Source organism: Thunnus thynnus, chromosome 2 (assembly GCF_963924715.1).
Source record: "Thunnus thynnus chromosome 2, fThuThy2.1, whole genome shotgun sequence".
Classification (NCBI taxonomy): Eukaryota; Metazoa; Chordata; class Actinopteri; order Scombriformes; family Scombridae; genus Thunnus; species Thunnus thynnus.
In genome coordinates, this window is record NC_089518.1 from 3,039,874 (window position 1) to 3,047,381 (window position 7,508).

Genomic DNA, 7,508 nt, shown 5'->3' on the forward strand with positions numbered 1-7,508 from the left:
GGGGGGGGGGGCTCAACACTCAACACTAGAAAAACAGTCAGCATGTTCTTCACAAAAAGATCAACCTCAACACCGGATCCAGATATCATTGTCTCTGGAAAAAAAACTACAGACTGTGTCTGAGTTTTAATACCTTGGTATCACTGTTGAATCTAATCTGCCTTTCACATCACATGTAAAAAGAGTTGCAAGGAATGTTAGATTCAGTCTAGCCAATTTCAAATTCACAAGGAGCTGCATGACCATTAATGCTGCTAAAATGTTCATGAACACACACATCACATACCATCTGACAAGTTGGGGACATGTCAATAAAACCACACTAAAGCCAACAGAATCTCTGGACAAACAAACAATAAAAACTGTAAAGAATGTTGTCTTTCCAGTTCCAGTTTCCTGACAACATTCTACTATGTCCCTTTAAGCCATAAAAGTAGCCATGTGCAACTTTCTGTCCTCTAAAAATCATTCTGCAGCAATTCTAATCAAATACCCAAACAAACAAACAAACAAAAAAAAAAATACTGACAAAATTTCTTAAAGGTCCAGTGTGTAGTATTTAATGGCATCTAACAGAACAGACTTGGTAAAAATTGAATATAATATTTATAAGTATGTTTTAATTAGTGTCTAATCAGCTGAAAATAATAATTGTTGTGTTTTGTTGTGTTGCAGAATGGACAAACTTAACACTGACTTCTGTGAGAGCCTTATGCGTTTTTAGATTTCGTGGGTGGCCACCAGAAATGCACCAGTTGGAAGACAAAGAAGAAGAGAGGGTTGCTGTTCCCCGCGTGAATTGTCATCGTCAAAGAAACGAAAACACGATGAAGCTAAACAGAATCAAGACAAGCGATGACATAAAATGAGGATAAATATCAGAGTTGCCTTTCCCAGATGGAAATCCCTGATGACTGAGAAATGTTTGCAGAGTGTCGCCAAAGTTGCCTGTTTTCTGCTGGACAGGTGGAAGTAACGTTAAATTTTACAACCAAATGTAATATAGATTTCTCCCCACTGCTAATGGTTCAAAACCTAGATGATGTATAATATTTATTAGCAATACATTAGTTTCACTGAAAAGAAATGTTTCCACTTATAACGTTAAATGTTAGCACACTTTAGCCTCAGTTTGTGCCTCTCACAGAGCTGGTGGTAACGTAGCGTTAGCAAGTCTGAGAGACAGAGAGGCGACGTTGTGCTAATAACCCAAAGATTTATTCATTTTCTGTGGCAGTAAGACAACACATGGACCGATAACTAAGAAAGTTAGGGCTGGTGATGTGCTAAAGACAATAAGTCAGAGTAATGAGTTAGTGTGAAAGATAAAGTCTGTTCATCACTGAGTTAATAAATTCTGTGAATATTTTTCATAGTGCTCCATAATTTCTTTGTACACTCGTAATTTGTCATTTAGGAGCACATTTACACATTGGAGGAAAAAGTTAGCTTATAGTCCAACACAAGTAACCTTTCCTCGTTTCAACATTGAAAAATATGTAATTGCTACCAGAATTTTAATTTTACATTTATCAGTCAAAAGTAGAATTTTTCTGTTATTTATTTTGGTGTGTACAGGCCAAGCCAAGGCTCCCAGCATCTTAGGACGTAACATAATGCATTACAGTGGTATGTCACTGGTCATGTAGCACTTATTTTCTTGCTGTTGCTGTTGTTTCTCCATGAGAAAGGTCCCACAGCATCGACTCCCATGAAGGGAAAACATAGCACAACTCCAGCAGTGTCTAGTATTGGTCTTTCTAGTGGGACAGACAGGCAAGTAATCATATTGAAATATTTGTGCTGTCCAAATATGTTTTATTACAAACAAAAAGTTTCTGATTAATTGTTTTTTCTAAGTTTATGTTTACTGTTATGTCTCCATGTGTGTGATGTATAGAACATGCTCTGTTTATTTTTTACAGAGATGAGCATCTGGATGTCATTGCAGAAGCTACAGAAATGCAGGTCCTTGAACAAAGGTAACAGTTCAGCTGTCATAGATTTTTTGCACTACATGTCTTGTATTTTTATATATTCATAATTTATATATTTTTAATGATTTTATTTCTACAGCTTACATGACATGAGCATTGTTGAGGAGGACATGGAGGAAAATGCTTTCAACGACCGTTTGTAAGTAGTACATACTAATGACATTTATTACTATTTAGTCTTTTCTTTATAGAAGTAATTGTTTTGTGAATATGTACTTTACAGAATTGATTGGGTAGATGAAGGTTCCCCTCCCTTTCATTGAAAAGATGATGGAGAGAATGCTGACAATTTTGATAAAGAATATCTTCCACCAACTAGTATACAGTGTGTTATCACTCTTTACTTCGCTATTTTTGTGTGGTGCCTGTTTTTTTGCAAGCTTTCACATGAAGATCCTCTGGATGAGCCTACTCCCTGTGATCAGGCACCTGTTTTCCCAGCCCCACAGCGTGTCCTTTGTGAAGATGACATCATAGGTGCCAGAGCTTCAATAGTATATGAGGACTGCTTGAGACAACTGGCTACACTTATGACCCTGCCTGCGGATAATGTTCAAGCCATTTGAAGACTGATGTGTTGTGCAACTGCGTTGCCCCCTTTGAGATCAAAATCACTTCTTAGGGCACAGCAATGAGTATTGTATGGGTAAGCTTAACAGTCATGGCATATCATAACAGATAACATAACTGTATGGTTGCATAAAAAGGCAAATTTCTTGTAAAAGCCAGTGCTGTACATGGTAAATGCAATTATTACTTTTATTTGACTTTTAGATCTGTCCTAATGGACATAGAGCGTGGAGGTGGAATTCCCTGCCTATAATGAATTTTGGGATGCAAGCTGGAGATTTTCTCTTGTCCACTAACATTTCGTTGTCTGGCAACAACTATGCAAAGGTTGCCCTCCTTCAGATTTATGAACATCGGAATGGGGAACAAGAACACCTTCTTCAGGACACATACTGTGTCGACAAAGTGAAGGACTACTGGGAAGAGAAGAGGGCTGAGGCCCTCAGTGGCCTTCAAGGGAAAGATGTGGTCTTAGGTGTGTAGCTTAAACTTTTGTTTACTATGTAATATAAGTATTGAAGAGGTTAGGCAATAGCAGTGTGACTGTATGTAAGCAGCTAACCCATGTTTTTTTTTATTTTTGGATTTTATTTTTATCAGCGAATGGAAGAAATGACTCTCCAGGCCATTGCACACAGTACTGCAGCTACACCACCATGGAGAATGAAACTAAGGAGATAATTCATGTTCCCACCATAGACAAGCAGCAGACATCATGGAACTCTGTCATCATGGAGAAGGAGGGTTTTATCCAGACTGTTGACAAACTGACATCACAGATAAAGCTAGTGGAGATCTGTACAGATGCTCATGCCCAGATTGGAGCACTTATGAATAAGTACTCATCTGATATAATGTATGAATACATGTGGTGAAAAGATTATTGAAATATTGTAGTAATATTACATTGTTCCACACTTCACAGACCAAGACAAAAGCAGATACAAGGACCTCAGAATTCATCACAGTCTGGACATGTGGCATGGTGCCAAGAACCTGGCCAAAAAAATAGCTGGAAACCCTGGGTTTCAGGCCAAGCCTTCACAGTCCTTTGCAGTCCTGTTGGTGTCCTTCCCCAGCTATTGCTGCTGTTATTGTTATTGTTATGATTGTTGTTATTATATATATATATATATATATATATATATATATATATATATATATATATATATATATATATTAGTTATTTTTTCAATCAGATCAACTGCAGACCTAGAGGCATTCCAGAATCATATTCTGATGTATGCCAGCAAATGCTATGCTTTCAGTCCCCCTGTTTACAAGGCTTGAGTTTTGCTTGCGGCTCTGGACTACAGTTTCCACCAGAACAGGCCAACAGCAAAAACAGCTGAAGGAAAAGAGATGTGAATTTCACACGTACTGTCACACACAATTTTCTACAATCAATGTTTTGTATGCAAGTGATTATTTATTTACATCTTCACTCAAGGTTGCCAGTTAATATAATGAATAACTGATATTGAGTGGATTATATTTGTTTAATTACAGTTTTAAAAGGCTGTACAAGAAAAATGCCAGAAGATACAGCATATACGCTTTGAAATCTGAAAAAACCTATGCATCCATCCCAGAGCAAGCAAGGATTGGCAATGGGAGACTCACAAGTGGAGCAGGAATGCCTTGAAGGAGGAGCCATCGACCAGATGACCCCAGATGGCTCGGTTTGGTGCCCCCCATACCTGCACCCGCCATATCAGAAATATTGCAGACACAAGTCAGAAGAGGTCTAGGTAAGTCATAGACATTTGTTTGCCTATGTAGCATATTAACTTACCCTGTAACTCCCACTCTTGGTTACATAGCATTATTTTCACATGTATAACTGTATAAAAATTATGAAATAATAAATTAACTTATTGTGTAATGGCACTGTCTTCAACAGAACCAGTTTTCCATGCTCTACACACAGCTCCTGGAGCAGATGAGGAACAGCAGTACCAGTGAATCGTGGGTGTTGTTCCTGCCCTGGCAGGCCTGAAGTAAATGTAGTAGATAGTAGATGTTTCTGTTAAATAAAGGATATTTATATTACAAATGTCATTATTCGTAGTGTTGTCTTACAGTTTACATAACCTGAAGTGGTTAGCATAACATGTACTACAATGCCCTATTCTGAGGCTCATTAGTATTCCAACTTCATGACTGTTTTATGTTGCTTTATAATCCACACATTTTATTGTATAGTATTTGACACTGAGTCAAAGTACCATTTTCTTTTTCAGTGTTGTTTTTTACACAAATATAGTGGTTCAAACTTGTAAAATACAGCTGTCCCCTATAATGAAAATATAAATTAATATAACCCAAAGTGGTAATGACAATATACTGACACTGTGGGAAGTACTATCATAGTTTGTATAAGGATATCATTGCCATAATTACAGCGCATACATCTGATGAATATCTTTTATTTTGTAAACTTCCAAATTTAAATTGAACAAATGTGAATATATAAACAAAAAATATGATAATTATCCAGAAAATATCTGCAGAAAATGTATAGAACAAGTATAATAATAAATTAAATATCAAAAATGTAACAAATAAATAAGGGATGATTTGATGCCTTGATGATGAGCAGGCAGGTGTGTGAGTACTTGAGGTACTGTGTGAACATTCCAGAGGGCCTGGAAAGAAACTCAGAGGCCAGGTGTGAAAGCAGTGTACTGTCCTTGGGGATCAGGGAACTTGTCCCTGATCCTCCAAACACAGCAACTGGGGATGACAAGTCGGTTTCCTTGGCCTCAAGAGCCATGCTGCCAATAGAAGAAATGTCTATAGACAGCATAACAGTACTCCCGGTTGTCATCCCCAGGCTCCCTGGTTTGGCCTAATACCGTAATGTCCTCCCGGTACTGCCTGTGAATGCGTAAAAAGCCTTCTTCAAGGCAGTACTGGGAAAAGTGCAGTATTAGGCTCACACAATTTGCAGGGTCTTGGCTACAGCATTTCCTCTCCTGGTCCGTAGGCATGTCCCTACAGATACCACAAGTACACCTTGGTACCCCTAGCACTCAGCAAAAGGGACATCATGCCTGCACTGATGCATCCTCAAAGCATCAAAAATTAACCCTGGCTGCCTCTGAAGGAGCTCGCTGGTGAGCTGCCTGAGCTCCTCCAGGGTCATCTCTTCTAAAAGACTCTGAAAAAATAAAACACAGGAAAAAACATCAGGTTTTATAAGTTATAAGTATGTACATATGATAATATATTGGAAATATAGTAATGGTAGTGCAGAATATGGATTGTAGGCTGTCCAGCGTTTCCCAAACATGTCTACAACAATAACATGATTTGAAAAAAGTCAAAATATCGCTGCATGATACCGTTCTTATATAGTACTTATATAATCATTCAGTAGTGTTGCTGACAAAGAGAACCCGCATTATAGCCATAAAGAGGATCCACCATTGAGCAGCCTTTCCTTTTTTACACTGAACCACGCAAAGCTGGCATAAAGCCGCCTCCGCATGCCAATGTTCCGGATTCAGAGGTGTGATGGAGATCAGACTGATCAGAGCTGTAAACTCTGCCACAAGGGAGTACAAAGATGTTACTAGGACAAGGAGAGGACATTTCTCTTCTCTTGATAACATTAAAAGTTGAGTTAGACTTTTCTGTCGGCTTCCTGACTCATTTTAAAAAAGATGAGAGAAAAAGAGAGAGAGCTGAGAGCACCAGCAAGAGAGAGAACAGCTGTGGTCGAGTGAGCAAGAGGGTGAATGAGGAGAGGGAGTGCTGGTAGAGAGAAAGCTGGTGAATCAGATTAATAAACATTCTTTCTTTCTCTCATCATCAGGATTTGGTCTGAATATGGGCTATACAGAACAGCGTCAGCTGTCTATCCGCTCTGACTACCTCTGCAGCTGGCTTGTTGGCGGGACCCCCACACCCCCAACCACCACCTTTTATACAGAACAGCTAGGTGGATAACAGGCACAGTATTTGCTCTCCTCCCTCACTTGGCCCTGCCCACAGCAGCACCTCTACCTCGTCCTCGCCCTCTCCCTCTAACCTCCAATACTTGACTCTGCACACAGACAATAAAATATGTAACGTTATCCTGCCAACGCTATCTCGCTGTCAATAATACCTAACTTTAGAATAAAATAATCATTAGTTTTGTTTAACATTACGTTGCTAATGTTAGCTTGCATTACCAAAACAATAAAACACTCATAATTGCTATCTAACTTGTGAGCTGTAACCTATTGTATTATAGACTAAGTAAATATTTACATCTTCACCTCATCACTTGACTTGGCAGAAACGCTGGAAGCCGTCATCGATGATACCATCTTCAGCAAATAGCTTATTGTCCTTGAAGGCCACCGTAGCTTCTGGAACTTCTCCAAAGTCTTAAGAAAGAGAGGGGTGAGCGGCGGAGTGCTTCAATCTAGAACCTCACCGTTAGAGGTCACTAAATACCACACATACTACACACTGGACCTTTAAGCCCGCTGCATGTAAAAAAATAATCTAATCACTGAATTTGACAATATACTAGTAATTTCCTTGAAACAAAACAGTTTTGGGTAATCTAAACATGGATATTTAACTGTGGGAGATGTCTTTAGAGTCTTCAAAATGGTGTTTGTGCGTGCATACATGTTAAGTTAATGATTACACCCACTTTACATTACATGTTTCTTTCAACAGAGCAGCTACTGCCAGGTTGTTTGTGAGTGTGTGTGTGTGTGTGTGTGTGTATATGTGAGAGAGACGGAGAGAGACAAAATGAGACAGAGAGAGAGAGCATGTGTCTTGCTGCTGTGTTGCCAGTTTATTCTTGGCTTTAGTCTGTGTGAGCTCCTGTTTGAGTGACACATGTAACCCAGGTGGCAGGCTGAAACAGATTGAATCTGTCAGCCAGTGTTAACCAATGATGAGGGTGAGCCACCTCTGACAGCACACAGCATT